The sequence below is a fragment of the Leopardus geoffroyi genome, chromosome A1, assembly GCF_018350155.1.
Source record: "Leopardus geoffroyi isolate Oge1 chromosome A1, O.geoffroyi_Oge1_pat1.0, whole genome shotgun sequence".
NCBI classification, from domain to species: domain Eukaryota; kingdom Metazoa; phylum Chordata; class Mammalia; order Carnivora; family Felidae; genus Leopardus; species Leopardus geoffroyi.
In genome coordinates, this window is record NC_059326.1 from 179,271,950 (window position 1) to 179,288,606 (window position 16,657).

General features: G+C 40.5%; 1 protein-coding gene across 1 annotated transcript in view; it reads right to left on the reverse strand.

Annotated features, from left to right (window-relative positions):
• The window catches only part of DOCK2 (dedicator of cytokinesis 2), a 416,990-nt gene that overhangs the window by 319,684 nt on the left and 80,649 nt on the right, over positions 1 to 16,657 (reverse strand). The gene's annotated exons all lie outside the window — the stretch shown is intronic.

The following is a 16,657-nucleotide window of genomic DNA, read 5'->3' on the forward strand; positions in this document are numbered from 1 at the left end:
TAAGTAAGAACAGATGCTAAGTGAAAGGTCTTTCAGAAGCTGTGGACCCTAAGGGAAATTCGGGAACAATGTCGAGAGACACCATGTCACAAAAAGCCATTTACCGTCTCTAGATTTTCAGATGCTGAGATGACCTGTGACTTAGTTAGAACAGCCACTGTGGTATGTATTTGGGTGTCAATCTTTATTTCTGGTATAAATGCCTTGATAGCACAGTGATTGGAAAATAGTAGGAGCTCAACAAATACACATGTCTTTTTGAGATCATATGTGAAAGACAAAATACATGGGCAATGTATCTGAAGAGATTTGACTTAGTTTGGGAATCTTAGGTGACCGGGAGGAGACAGTAAGAGAAAACTGGAGGGGAAGAAGAGGGAAGGGCATTCCACTCCCAGGAAAGCAAGCATACAGGTCCTGTAGCAGAAGGGAGTCACATGGGTGAGAGTGACTGAATGAAGACCCCTGAATCTGGGGTGGAGAAAATCTGGGTTAAGTCTGGTGAAAGGAGACAGGTGGGTAGCAGGAGCAAGACCCATAGACCCTCACAGGCCACGTGAAGTTTTGTCTTCATCCTCAAAGCAATGAGAAGAAATTAGAAGACTTCAAGAAGAGGAACACCCAGATCAGATTTGAACTGGGAAGATCATTCTAACTGCAGTAAGTTTAAAGGTTTCCATTTCTGAGTAGTGTGGTGGATAAAAATGTCCTGGAAAATGACTACCAAAGCCAAAGTTTCTTTTCTTTTGTTTTTTTTAAATCTTTTCTTTTTCAAAAATGTTTATTTTTGAGAGAGAGAGAGAGAGAGAGAGAGAGTGAGAGCACATGCAGGGGAGGGGCAGAGAAAGAGGGGAACAGAGAATCCAAAGAGGACTCTGTTCTGACAGCAGACAGCCCGATGCACAGCTTGAACTCAGGAACCATGAGATCATGACCTGAGCCAAAGCCAGATGCCTAGCCACCTGAGCCACTCAGGCACCCCTAAAGGTGGATTTTCAAAATGAATGGGAAAATGTCAGGAAACTAAAGAAACCATAGAGGAGAAACACAAAGCAAAAGCGGAAATCTGGATACTTAGAGAGCAATAAAGCCAGCTTCTGCCCCCAAGGCATTTGTTCAACCTTTGTGTCCTTAAATTTCTATTTAGGTGGCTGCTTGGGGAATAGAAAGAATGAGATCAATTCGAGGGGCTGCTTGTTGGAGACCCTTGCATAAAGCTGGTATCCCAAACTGTTATGCCTTCTTACAAAAAACAACAACAACAACAACAACAACAAAAAATCTATTGCATGAAAGGGAACAATAGAAAACTACCTGCTCCTTCGTGCTGGATGGAAAAGGACAACACATCTCCATTGAGTTTCTTAAGCATGAGTCAGTCCTCACCTGGATTTTGTTTTGTGCGTGTTTTTGTTTTTGTTTTCCCATACTCATGTTCCTTGCTTGGTTCCACAAACAGAAATTTTAACTTGAAAAGGTTTCTGCTTGTTAGCATCCCTGTTTTCTTTAGAGCAAAATAAAAACTTCATTTCAAGACTAAAAATATATAACAATTGATAAAGTTCTAAAGAAATTTAGCTTTAAAAGGGGCGCCTGGGTGGCTCAGTCTGTTAAGCGTCTGACTTTAGCTCAGGTCATGATCTCACGGTTTGTGAGTTTGAGCCCCGTGTCGGGCTCTGTGCTGACAGCTCAGAGCCTGGAACCTGCTTTGAATTCTTTGTCTCCTTCTTTCTCTGCCCCTCCCCCACTTGTGCTCTGTCTCTCAAAACTAAATAAATGTAAAAAAACATTTTTTAAAGACATTTAGCTTTCAAAAATAATAATAACAACAAAATGTCCAGGAATCATGGTCACCCAAAACAGAAACAGTGGAATCAGACCCACAAAGACTCACTCAATTATACAGCAGAGAATATAAAATCTTATATTTAATATGCTTCACAATAGAAAAAGGATGCTTTAAAATATGACCAAGAAATAAAAACTATAAAAGTGAAAAATTATATTTGAATAAGAACTAAATGGAATCTTCGAAAATACTTCAATAATTAAAATTCAAAACTCAGTCGGTGAGTTAAATTGAGTAATAGACATAGCTAAAGAGAGAAATCAGTTAGCTAGAAAACAGGTTCAAAGAAATTACCCAGAATGAACCCCCAAAAACAAAAAATATAGAAAATATGAGATATGGAAACATGGAGAAAAAGAGGTCTAACATACTTCAGTTGACATTTCAGAAAGGTAATAGAATATATGGGGGAAACACAAATATCAAAAGAGAATAATGAGCTAGAGTTTTTTATAATTGGTATTAAAAATCAAACTTCAGATTCAGGAAAATGAACTTCTAGATGTATAAAATAAACCCACTCTTAAGTAAATCATAGCAAAAGTGCAGACTATACAAGACAGGGAAGTGATCTTAAAAGCCACCACAGAAAAGAGACCAGAATGCCTATAAAGGAGCAACAGTAAGACTGACAGTTAACCTTAGCAGCTGATCACACTAAAAAAAAAAAAAAAAAAAAAAAAAAAAAAGCTAGAAACCTATACCGAAGAAAATTTCCTTCCAACTTTCAGAATAAAATAAGAGTAATTAAAATTGAGAGAATTTACAAATAAAATTTGCTAAGGTTAATTATAAAAGATTAACTTTAAGAAGAAGGAAAACAAAATACAGAAGGTCAAAGATGACAGAAGTTATGGCCTTTTTAAAATTGTGCTAAAAAACATATAAAATGTACCATTTTAACCATTTTTAGTGTACAGTACAGAAGTGTTGATGAAATTTTATTGGAAAAAAACATATAAATAGATACTGTTTAAAATTATAATAATGTGTAATTTATGGAGTATCCAAAAGCCAAACTAAAATACTGCACAATCCTAGTGTAATATTTAAGAGGGAAGTGACAGTATCTTCTAAAATTCTTCTATTATTCAGAATAGGGGGACTGTAAAGATATTAACTTGAGATTTTATTACGTTAAATATGTATGATAGAATACCTAAGTAGCCAAAGTAGCCACTAATAAAATTGAATATAAAATGTAACTTTCACAGGCATCTGGGTGGCTCTGTTGGCTGAGCATCTGACTATTGATTTCAGCTCATGTCATGATCCCAGGATCGTGGGATCAAGCCCCACGTCAAGCTCCATGCTGAGCATAGAGACTACTTAAGATTCTCCCTCTCTCTCTCTCTCTCTCTCTCTATCTCTCTCTCTCTCCCCACTCCTGCCCCTCCCCTGCTCACACACATGCTCACTGTCTCTCTAAAAAAATAAAAATGTAAAAAAGTTACATTTAAAAAAATGTAACTTTCATATTAGTAAAGGGGAAAAAGCAAGTGAGAAAATTGAAAAACAATTTAAAAGGAGGAAAGAAAAAAGAAAAAAAACGATAGAAAAATCAGAATGGTGGGGAGGATTCCCAGCTAAGATGGTAGAAATAAATTCAAAACATTAATGATTGCAAATAAAATCTAATACTGCATTATGGTGAATATTGTAATCAAACTACTAATACGGAGGGACTTCCTAAAACCAATAACAAGGCATCTAATATTTTTAAACCAATACATAATATATGTCACTATTGTTATTTAACACTGACCCAGAATCCTAGCCAATGCAGTCAGATAAGGAGAAAAAGAACTAGGATTAGAAGGGGAGAAACAAAACTTTACATATTGACGGAATATTTTAACTGTCTACTTAGGAAATTCGAAAGACTCCATAGCAAATAGATTATATGGAAGCAGCCAGACCATTATAGTAACACAGTAATGCAGGTGTGAGATGATGAGAACTTTGTTTAGGAAGTTGGCAGTGAAAATGGAAAGATGTGTATGAATCTGAAAGACATTTAGGAAGGAAAGGTAGAAACTCAAATGCAGACTATGTGGGAAGAAACAAAAAATAAGTTGTCAGGAAAATCTTAATCTTTTTTTGACTTGTGCAGCATGCTGGATCGTAGATCGGTGTGACGAGGGACATCATAACTTTGGTTCTGGATATGCTAACTTTGACTTGCCTTTGAGATATGAAAGAGGAGGACAGCAGGTAAATGGACACACGGATGTGGAACTCAGCGAAAGGTCAGGCTGCATTTCCGCATAGCAGAAATCTGCAGAGCAGGGGGAGCTAAAGCACTGGATTTGAATTCATTCACCTAGGAAGAGGGAGCTGAGTAAAAGAAGGAACAGGCCAATCTTTACAACTTCCAAAGAGTCTGAGAAGTATGAGGAATATGAAAAGAGTTCTGTGTTATGGATGCAAAGATAAAAAAGTGTTTTGGAAGAGAGAGGTCAGCAGTAATAAAATGCTCGGGCTCATGCTATTTGGGATATCCTTAATTGTTGACATAATAGCATTATCATCTGTGGCTTATTCACAAAATATATTTGATTACAGTCAAGCTCTTCATTGTTATCGCCCCTATGGTACTCAAGACCAGTGGCTCTTCTCTCCTCCTAGAATACCCATCTGATAGAAACTCAGGACGTGATGATTAATGATATGACTTAGCCCAGCAAATTGTGATTTGGAAGAACATCCTTCTGAGAAGAAGTTCACCTGTGCATGAGTATGAGTCTCTACAGAGCACACTCTGATGATCAAACTGAATGACTTTGACATTAGCCGCTACTTTGGGTAATATGGGTCTTTACATTATCTCTAATACATTAACAGAGAATTGAGAAGTGACTATAATCATATATTTAAAAAAAAAAAACACTGTCCAAAATTTCAAACCAAAAATTCATGGTGGCTGAAACGTATATGGCTTCAAAAAATTGTAAATGTTGTGATCATAAGACAATGATGCTTAGCAAAGTTGAGAGAGTGCAGAAGAAACCAAAGGGACTCTGCAGTGATTTGAGGAGCACAGGCCATGTCTGTTCCTAATCTAATTAGAGAGTGGGCAGTTCCTATCACGTGTGTCTTACAGGAGGCAACCAAAGAGGCTAGTGGGAATATGAAACACACATTTAAAATTTTAAATACAGAATTACTATAATCCAAAAAACAAGTGCCTTGCAGGACAATGTACAAGTCTTTTTGAACTCAGAGCCCTTCACTTCTGTCAGGGCCTGTGTAATTAACACAGGAATTAATGAATCTATCACTTCCCACTGAGCTGCTCAATGTAGGTACCACTAATCGGTCACAGCTCGCTGTGCAGCTACTACCTCTAAATGCAGCCTCAGTGTCCTCCTCAACACAAGTCCAGGCAGCCACCACCAATCCATCCTTGTGACATGTGACACCAGCCCTCCTCACCATGTAAGTGTCAGCACACTACCTGGCATGCCAGAATTTTCAGTGAAATGCTTGCAGAATGTCTGGGCTACACACTGGCAATAAACCCTGCATATGGCAAGCTCTCCTGCTCTCTCCCAGTCCACCTTCCTGCTATTCTCCCCTTTGCTCACTAGCCACACTAGTCTTCTTTAACTTTCTCAGAAACTTCAAGCTCTTTCTTATTCAAGAATACATGCTCAGACTTTCCCTCCATAAAGGACTCTTCCTTTTATCCCTTGCATGGCTGGTTCATTAGCCTCCTTCACAGGTCAGTTGGAATTTCACTTCTTCAACACTGTGAGGTAATCCCAACATTAGACAAAGAAACTAAGGCACAGAGGCTGTCATTTGCCCAAGGTCATGTAGATAATTAGTTACTGGGATTCTTCACCATTACGTTATACCACATGTCTTAACTACTCGCTTATTTCCCTCATTGGTGTTTAATATGGTTTGCAATTAGTTGGTGTATTTCCTTACTTTTTATTTTATCTCCCTCAGTACTAGATGAGGGCAGAATGAGGGGTGAACTACATCTGTCTTGTTCACTGCAGTGTCCTAGCATAAAACTTGGCCAAATAGTAAGACTCAAAAATATTTATTGAATCAATCAATGAACTGGACTGAACTGAATAAGCTGCATTAGCAGAGTAGATCTGAGTGACAGAGAGGCTAGTTTGGAGACTTGAAGGACGGGTGACCATCCGGGCCTCATAACAAAGTCCTTTTTAATTTTCTATCCACCCCAAAGACACAATTAACAGCAAGCCCAACAACTGAGAAATATATTATTTCCTATTAAGGAAACAAATTCCACTTTGAGGTGACACTGCCTTGGCTGCATTTGAAGTAGATCACCAAGTGTGCCCAGCCACCCTGATTCGGTTCACCATCCCTGACAATGACGTCAGCTTGAATCTCACCCCTCTGGCGAACTAGACCTTTTATTATCTTGCATGTTCATATTTAGTTACAGGGGATTTGCAAACACATTTCCTAAATCTACATATTTATTCAGTAAATTGATCTCTCACCCAAGTCATTCTCTGAGGAACTGTCAGCCGCAGCATTTGACAGGAACAGCCATTTTTTGCACAAAGGCAAGGATTCTGCCAGCAAGCTAGGCTTCTAGATGTCTAAGGAGGAGTTAACAAGAAAAGGAAATACTGCTTCAACCTGGACGAATGAATATCTTGTGTCATCCGTGGCTTTTCCCTTAACTATCTACAGCACAGATAGTCTTGTTCTGCAAAATTAAGCCATTTAAAGGGACAATGAAAGCAGACAGGCCCAGTGTTTTACACTTTGCTGTGAGCCAAGTAAGAGATCGGCACCCAATAGAAGCAGTTTACTCAGCCTCTGAAGGATCGGCAGGGAGAAGCCAGTCCAGCATTACACCCGGGCAAAGGACAATCCACAGTGTAGGTAATTCACATGAAGATGATGGGAAATCGACAACACCTCAAAGCCCTGATCCCTCTGCCTCTTTAGGGCCTCCAACTGGATATTAGGAAAGATGCGACACTCTGGGGAAGGGCTGGCTATTTCACCGAAGACCTCCTCACTGAAAAATATCTTGCCTCTGATCAGTTTTCGGTCCCCATGACTTTGCTATAGCATGTGAATATTGCTGATACTGCCTCCTTGAAATGCTCTCTTTCCTGACTCCTGGAATGCCAGTCTTCCTGTTTCCCTTCCTATGTCCCTGATCAGCCTTCCCTGGAAGGACTGGCCCCTCCTCCATCCCTTCAACCTGCTAATCTCCTGGGTTTCATCCTGAATTTTATAGCATTGCTCACCTTGTGCTATAGCTTCAAATACCTCTTTGGATCAATTTCTACCACAACTATATTTCTATTCTTTACTCTCCTGAACTCCAGATTTGTATCTAACTGCCTGCTGTACATTTCTATCAGGCTATGCCAATAAACACCTCAAAATTTATCAAAATACACCATTTTCCACCAGAACTTCTCCTACCCTGTATTCATCATGCTGATGAGCAATGTCTAATCAAATAGGCCATAAAGTTCAACCACAGATAAGCTGATCTGGCCCCTTCCTCCAACTCCACTCCCACACACATTCAGTAAGTGTTGGCAATTCTGTCATTCACACACCCGTATCTTCTTCCTCCCCTTCTCCAGCCCCACTGTGACTGCCTTAGTTCAAGTCTTCTTGCCTGGATCCCTGCAACCCCTTCATGATTAACCTCCTGACATCCCTCCTCTACACCACCTTCCACACACTCACCTTTCTTCCTCAGTGATCTTTCTAAAAGGTGAATCTAAATCATGTAAGTCCCCTGCTTTAGAGCTTCAATGGCTCCCACTGCCAAAAGCAGGGGTTTCTAAACTGCACGATGAGAAACCAATTAAAGCGTGATTCTCAACAGATGCTTATTTATTTATGAATTATAACCAAGTGTTATTCTAAGTCAACTGTTCATAAAGTTTAATTTCTCCCTCTTGGAACAAAATAAAGAAATGTTCATCTTTCTACCTGATCCCAGCAGATGAGTCTGTGCACCCACTGGGGTGCTCACTCTGTGCTCTGAAGATGGAGGGCAGCATTAATGATGATTGTCCCTGGGGGATGACATTAGATGACTCCATCTGGCATTCAAGGTGTCCCCAGTCGAGCTACCTGTCCAGATGCAGTATCCCCACTCTTCCACCAGCACAGCTTTGCCACCAGCCACTCTTCCCCACAAACGTGCTGTCCATGGCCACAGCACAGCACAAAGAACCTAGGATTCCATGTCATATCCTTCCCTGCCGATGTCGAGCTGTGTGACCTAGAGTCCCTTTCTATATCTTTCCGGGCCTCAAGCTCCGTTTCTGTGAAATAAACATCATAATATCTATACTTTGCAGAGTTGCTGTGAATAGTAAGTGAGGCAGAGTAAAAAGTGACACAGGGCCAAGCACAGAGGAGAAGCTTCATAAGTGGTATCCTGAAGGTAACAGGAACAATTAGAAGTTCTGTTCCACATGCCATTCCCTCTACTTGGAACTCATGATTCTTATCCCCAGACCCGCCATGGGCTAATTTCTTGAATACCTTTCAATGTTTAGTTTAAAGTGTCACCTCCTCTGAGAATTACTGATCCTCCTGAGGTGGGGTTTGTCATTTAAACCCGTCTGCGCCCTGAGCCTTAGTTGCCTCATACCGTTGACCACTGCTCATGCCAGGGAGCTGCGATTTGCTTGCTGGGATGCATATCACTCATGCCCACTGGGCTGCTGCTACTTAAGGAAGCCTCTCTTATTAATTTCAGAGTCCCCAGCACTTAAAGTGCCTAGCACATAACAGGTGCTCAGTGAATGTGGGCTAATATTTTTATATGCAAAGGAAAAAGAGGGCTGTTTAAGATGCACGCATATGCACAATTTCATGTTACAATGACGGCTACTTACTTCATGGTTTACAAAGTGCTTCCCCGTGTTTGTAATAAACAGGCTGTTAGCTCCCCCTCAGCACTGTAGCCACTCACAAAATAGATAATAAATTAAAGAGAAGTAACTGTTTGACAATATCCCTTTGATGACAGTTTTCTCTTCCACTCTGATCTGATGCCAAGTTAATGTTATCATAAAATAATTCCATTAACTGCAATTGTGCAGTTTACTGAACCATTACTGTCATCAAAAAGTTAAATTATATTCAAAACCAAAAACAGAGGCTTACATAGGAATAAATGGCATCAACATGCAAATAAATTATATGCAGGAGAAACAGGAATAGCAATGTGACGGGCACTCCAGCCCAGGCTCGGCATAAACAGATGATTACATTTAAATATTTATTCATACATGAACAATGAAAACAAATCACACTGGCAAGTGCCTTCGAGTTAAATTCGTATTTGTTTAAAAAGGCAGAGGCTTATGTATTCCCTCTGACTACAGGCTACATTGAGCATGCTTGAGCTTTATTTAGACAGTCTCACTGCCTAACATATGCATGACCAGGAGGGTGAACTAGTATATAATATTTACATAAGAAGAAACTGAACTAGTGGGAAGGCAAGGCAGGGACGTGAGAGGGAAGATGCACAGAATAAAGCAAGATGCAAAATAAAAAGCAAAAGAGAGCATCAGAAAACATCTGATCACCTGATGATGGCAAGCAGAGAACGGGCAATGATGTCTGGCCCTGGATGAATTGAGCCAGACTGAGGGTGTCCACTGGAGGTAAGCACCATGCTCCTTTGACGCCTATGCTGATGGAGTGGACGCTCCAGTGCAGGCAATTGGCACTGTGCACACCGTGGCCATCCTTCCTGGCTCCCAGATGAGGGGCTGGGGAGTAGGAACACTCCCGAGATGTTATGGCTCCTATCAGGACGTTGAGTACATTTCTCTTTCCCTGTCTAGTGACTCCTTCAGGGAGTGTGAGCTTACCTGGCCTGGCCCTATGTCAGCTTTTCTTTCTTCATTCCTTGAGAGGATATGAAGGTAAAGTCATGGTTGCCTGGACACCTTTGCCACAACAGCAAGGAATCCTTTCCTGACACCTTCTGCTCCAAGTCATTTTTTTCCTACTGAAATCCTACCATATTTAGGGATGACAGTACCTAAACTTGAGCATCCTCATGCCTCTCCACAGCCTTGATGATGATACCCAGCAAGTCCCCCTTTCCAGGAGCAGCTGTCGTCACTCAGGACAGCTCCCCATCCTGGCCAACCATACTTTACACTTGCATGGCCCCCGACAAAGTTCTGGTTCTTAAATTTGCTTAATTAGATGAGGTAGAATGTAAAGTCTTACTCTGCTAATTCTTAGCTGTGTGACCTTTTTAAGTTTGAATCAAAACCTCAGTTTCCTTATCTATGAAAGGGGGACAGAAAAGGCATCCCATCTCACATTGAACGAGTGTCAGTACCTGCCATGTGCTGTTCTCAGTGCTTTGACAGTATGAACTAGTCAACGACGGGAGCTTGGGAGCTGCCATTCTAGCAGGGAGATGGCAGTAAACAAAAGCATACTTAATTACTGTACAGTCCGTTAACATGTGATTAGCTCTATGGGGAGGGGGAAAAAGACTACAAACAGAGTGACAGGGAGGGGAATCCAAAGTGCTGGGGCAGGAGTTGCAGTTTTCAATAGAGTAGGGAAAGAGACATGTGAGTGAGGATGTGAGAAAGGAGAGGGAGTGAGCGAGCAGATATCAGGGGGAGGTGTCCAGGTCCTGAGTCAGGAGCCTGGGCCACAGCAAAGAGGCCTGTGTGGCTGGCACAGAGTGAGCGAAGAGAAGGAGGAGATGAAGTGGGGAGATGAGGTTCTCCATAGGATTTTTGCAAAGACTAATGGAGGGAACAAGTGAAATGCGCTTAGCAGGTAATAATAACCGTGGCTGCTTGCTATGCGACAGGCACTGTGCTAAATGCCTGACATCCATTAACTTATTTAGCCTGCACCACAACCCTGCAAGGGTTTGTACATACATGCAAGGACACTGAGCTTTAGGCAGACGAAATAATCTGCCTACGGTCATAAACATCACTAAATGGTAGCAGCAGGATTCCAATGCAGAATTCAAACCCAAGTAGCTAGCTCCAGAGTCTATGCCTTTAACTTGAACTAAGTGCCTCTCCTAAGCAAAGGGGGTTGGGAGGAGGGAGGGGAGGAGGGATGTAGAGATGCAAGAGCATCCCAGGAGACTGGGAGCATACAGAGAGGGAGGAGAAAGCAAGAAGTGAATAAGTAGGTCCTGAAGGGGAGCAGGAGGCATGAAACAAAAGCAAAGACAGGCAGTGCAAACAGGGAGCAGAGAGCTGGGTACATGGCTGCTAGGGCCCACAGGGCTTGACCACACACACAGCAGACATAAGCAGGGGCCAGCCAATGGGCCAGCAACAGACCAAGGTGAATTCACAGGGCCATAAAAGTCCTACATTGTGATCCTCAAAAAGCAGACACCTGAGAAAGAGATCCCTTCCTCCTTAAAAACAAACAAACAAACAAACAAACAAAAACAGCAAGACAGCTTTAGGATAGCATGAACAGTAAGCCAAACTCTGAGCATGGATCAAGACACCATTTATTAACTTAAATCTGAGTTTTTGAAATAAACACTCCTGCTGTCTTGCCCGGGTAAAAACATGGTAACAGGTAACGTTTGTTACGTTTATGAAATGAAGTACTGGATGCTACATGGAGAAATTTGTACATGTAATCTCACTTCATCCTCAAAACACTAAGAGCTGGTTTATCCCCATTTATGGATAAGGAAACTGAGGCTCAGAGAGGGTAGGTCACTCACTAAGCTGGGTGCAGGGACAAACATATGACTCCCTCCCAGGTCTGTCTCGTGGGAACACTGGCCATCACTGAGCCAACATTGACCAGTACAACATGAACATAATCATTAGCCCACATTGCCCCCTGAACTCTAGCCTATGGCAGCATTACAATTTGGAAGGAACACAGGTAAGTGGGAACGAATCCCTCTGTAGCGCCACGCTCTGGGTTTTCTCTGTCTTAGAGAGTCATCCTTACAGAAACACCACAGCCTTACTTCTATGTGCCTGGCCAGCAGGAACAGAAGCTATTCAGTGCCCATTATGTGATTCAGGGAAGCACAGGCTACTTTGGACTCTGAGTAATTCCACAGCTCAGAAATCTTGGGGATCAGCTCAGCTGGTTGTCTGAGCTTCAGGATAAAAGGCACTGCGAGGAATTTTATGAAGAAGCTCAACGCCTAGAAGATAATCACTTCCACTCTTTCTGAATGTTTCTCACTATGCTCTGTGTCTCCCAGAAGCTCAGTCATTCCAGAAAAGCCTAATGGATATTGGTCATATTGATGGCTACTGAGCATATTTTGGACACATTTCCCATGATTTAGGAGTTTCCCATATTTTTAAGCCTGCCTCCCTCTAGCAAAAACTTGAACCTGCTCTGCCAGCTTCCACTGCAACTATGGCACAGGTATATGCCCAGACACCAGCCCCAGACTTTGGCTCAGGAGCCAGTGACATAAGGAGAGAGGACAGGAAAATCACATTATTTGGCTATGTGATAGAAATAAATAATCCTTAAAAAAAACCAATATTTTTCAACAACTTCTCTTCCTCCCTTACCCAACTGCATCCTGCCTATTGATACAGGATAATTCCTAGCCCTTGCAAACATTCGTGTGCAGTATGTGCAAAGAAAAATGGCAAGGGAATAGCTAATGGGAGCTAGATTAGCTGAAATTATGCACATGAGACAAAAAGACAAAGAATAACAGGAAAAAGAAACACAATACCAGACACAATAAGTCCCTGAAGCAATAATTATATTATGATTTCTCACCAGCTGGTTTAGAAATTTCAAACCTTCTATTTTCTAGTTTCCTAAGTAAAATGCCCTCCTAGTTTGGGGAAATACCTCCATCACTTCCCAATGTCCTTGATGCCACCCTAGAGAGGAAACCATTGATAAAGATTCTAAAATGAACAAGACACAGGAAAGCTACCTTCCCTCACCATGAGGCCCTAGAACTTCTTTGCAGGTCAGCCTACACTTTGTTCATGAGAAAGGATTCAAGATTAGGCCTGGATTATCTTAGAGACATCTCTTCTAACCAAATGCATTGTCTTAGCCCTCAAAATGCATCTTGTGCAATAGGCATTTGATCAGTATCAGTGATGTTCTATATGCTATGCTGAATTAACAGAGCACCTCACTCCTTAAGAAGCCAAAAGTCACTGGAGCGCCTGGGTGGCTCAGTCGGTTGAGCATCTGACTTCGGCTCAGATGATGATCTCATGGCTCATGAGTTCGAGCCCCAAGTCAGGCTCTGTGTTGACAGCTCAGAGCCTAGAGTCTGCCTCGGATTCTGTGTCCCTCTCTCTCTCTTCCCCTCCCTCACTCATGCTCTGTCTCTCTCTCTCTCTCTCTCTCTCTCTCTCTCCCTCTCTCTCAAGAATAAATAAAACATAAAAAAAAAAACATTAAAAAAAAAAGAAGAAGCCCAAAGTCACTTACAGTTCCAGCAGCACTGAATAAGGAAGAGGCCTTCCTAAAGAAGAAATAAGTGTCTCAAATACACAACTAACCTTACACCTAAAGGAGCTAGAAAAAGTAGAGCAAATAAAGGCCAAAACCAGCAGAATAAGTGAAATAATAAAGATTAGAGCAAAAATCAATGATATCAAAATTTTTAAAAAAACATTAGAACAGATCAACAAAAATTGGAGCTGATTATTTGAAAGAATTAACAAAATTGATAAACCCCCTAGCCAGATTTATCAAAAGAGGAAGAAGAAGAAGAAGAAGAAGAAGAAGAAGAAGAAGAAGAAAAGAAAAAAGAAAGAAAAAAAGGAAAGGACCAAAATAAATAGAGTCACAAATGAAAGAGGGAAAATCACAACCAACAGTGCAAAAATACAAACAATAATAAGAGAATATTATGAGCAAATTGCCAACAAATTGGGCAATCTGGAAGAAATGGATGTTCCTAGAAACATAAAAACTACCAAAACTGAAATATAAAGAAATAGAAAATTTGAACAGACCCATAACCAGTAAAGAAATTGAATCAGTAATCAAAGATCTCCCAACAAACATGAATCTAGGGCCAATGACTTCCCATAGGAATTCTACCAAACATTTAAAGAAGAGTTAATACTAATTCTTCTCAAACTGTTCCAAAAAAACAGAAATGGAAGGAAAACTTCCAAACTCATTCCATGAGGTCAGCATTACCTTGATTCCAAAACCTGGCAAAGACCCTACTAAAGAGGAGAATTACAGACTAATTTCCTTGATGAACATGGATGTAAATTCTTAACAAGATACTAGCAAGTCTAATTCAATAGCACGTTAAAAAAATTATTCACCATGATCAAGGGGGATTTATTTCTGGGCTTCATGGCTGGTTCAATATTCACTAATCAACCAATGTGATACATCACATTAATTTTAAAAAAAGGATAAGGGGCGCCTGGGTGGCGCAGTCGGTTAAGTGTCCGACTTCAGCCAGGTCACGATCTCGCGGTCCGGGAGTTCGAGCCCCGCGTCAGGCTCTGGGCTGATGGCTCAGAGCCTGGAGCCTGTTTCCGATTCTGTGTCTCCCTCTCTCTCTGCCCCTCCCCCGTTCATGCTCTGTCTCTCTCTGTCCCAAAAATAAATAAACGTTGAAAAAAAAAAAATTAAAAAAAAAAAAAAAAAGGATAAGAACCACATGATCCTCTCAAGAGATGTAGAAAAAGCATTTGACAAAACACAGTATCCTTCTTTGGTAAAAACCTCCAAGAAAGTAGAGATAGAAGGTACATACCTCAACATAATAAAGGCCATATATGAAAGACCCACAGCTAATATCATCCTCAATGCGGAAAAACTGAGAGCTTTCCCCCTACCGTCAGGAACACAACAGGGATGTCCACTCTCACCATTGTTGTTCAACAGAGTACTGGAAGTCCTACCCTCAGCAATCAGACAACAAAATGAAATAAAAGGCATCCAAATTGGCAAGGAAGAGGTCAAACTTTAACTCTTTACAGATGAAATGATACTCTATGTGGAAACCTGAAACACTTCACCAAAAAAATGCTAGAACTGATACATAATTTCAGCAAAGTCACAGGATATAAAAATCAACATACAGAAATCAGTTGCATTTCTATACACTAATAATGAAGCTGCTGAAAGAGAAATCAAGAAATTGGTCCCATTTACAACTGCACCAAAAACCGTAAGATATCTAGGAATAAACCTAACCAAAGAGGATAAAGATCTGTACACTGAAAACTATAGTAAGCTTATGAAAGAAATTGAAGAAGACACAAGAAATGGAAAAACAAACATTCCATGCTCATGGATTGGAAGGACAAATATTGTTAAAATGTCGATACTACCCAAAGCAATCTACACATTCAATGCAATCCTTATCAAAATAACACCACATTCTTCACAGAGCTAGAACAAAAAATTATAAAATTTGTATGGAACCAGAAAAGACCCCAAATAGCCAAAGTAATGTTGGAAAAAAATACCAAAGCTGGAAGCATCGCAATCCCGGACTTCAAGCTTTATTACAAAGCTGTAATCATCAAGACATATGATACTGGCACAAAAACAGACACATAGATCAATGGAACAGAATAGAGAACCCACAAATGGACCCACAAATATATGGCCAACTAATCTTCAACAAAGCAGGAAAGAATATCCGATGGAATAAAGACAGTCTCTCCAGCAAATGGTGTTGGGAAATCTGGACAGCAACATGCAAAGAATGCAACTGGACCACTTTCTTACATCACATACAAAATAAATTCAAAATGATTAAAGACCCAAATGTGAGTCAGGAAACCATCAAAATCCTAAAGAAGAAAACAGGCAGCAATCTCTTTGACATCAGCTGTAGCAACTTCTTATTAGACATGTCTCCAAAGACAAAGAAAACAAAAGAAAAAATGAACTGTTGGGACATCATCAATATAAAAATCTTCTTCACAGCAAAGTAAACAATCAACAAAACTCTAAGCAGCCTATGAAATGGGAGAAGATATTTGCAAATGACATATCAGATAAAGGGTTAGTATCCAAATTCTATAAAGAACCAATCAAACTCAACACCCAAAAAACAAATAATCCAGTGAAGAAATGGGCAGAAGACATGAATAGACATTTTTCCAAAGAAGACATCCAGATGGCTAACAGACACATGAAAAGACTCTCAACATCACTCATAATCAGGGAAATACAAATTAAAACCACCATGAGATACTACCTCACACCTGTCAGAATAGCTACAATTAACAACTCAGGAAATAACAGATGTTGGTGAGGATGTAGAGAAAAGGGAACCCTTTTGCACTATTGGTGGGAATGTAAACTGGTACAGCCACTCTGGAAAACAGTATGGAGGTTCCTCAAAAAACTAAAAATAGAGCTACCCTATGAACCAACAATTGTACTACTAGGTATTTATCCAAAGGATACAAAAATGCTGATTCGAAGGGGCACATGTAACCCAATGTTTATAGCAGCACTATCAATAAGAGCCAAATTATGGAACAAGCCCAAATGTCCATGGACTGATGAACAGATAAAGAAGATATGGAAAACTACTCAGCCATCAAAAAGAATGAAATCTTGCCATTTGCAACAACGTGGATGGAACTAGAATGTATTATGCTAAACAAAATAAGTCAGTCAAAGAAAGACAAATATCATATGATTTCACTCATACGTGTAATTTAAGAAACACAATAGATGAACATAGGGGAAGGGAAGGAAAATAAGAAAAACAGAGGGAGGAAAACTATAAGAGACTCTTAAATACAGAGAACCAATTGACGATTGCTGGAGGGCAGTTGGGTGATGGGTATCAAGGAGGGCACTTGTTGG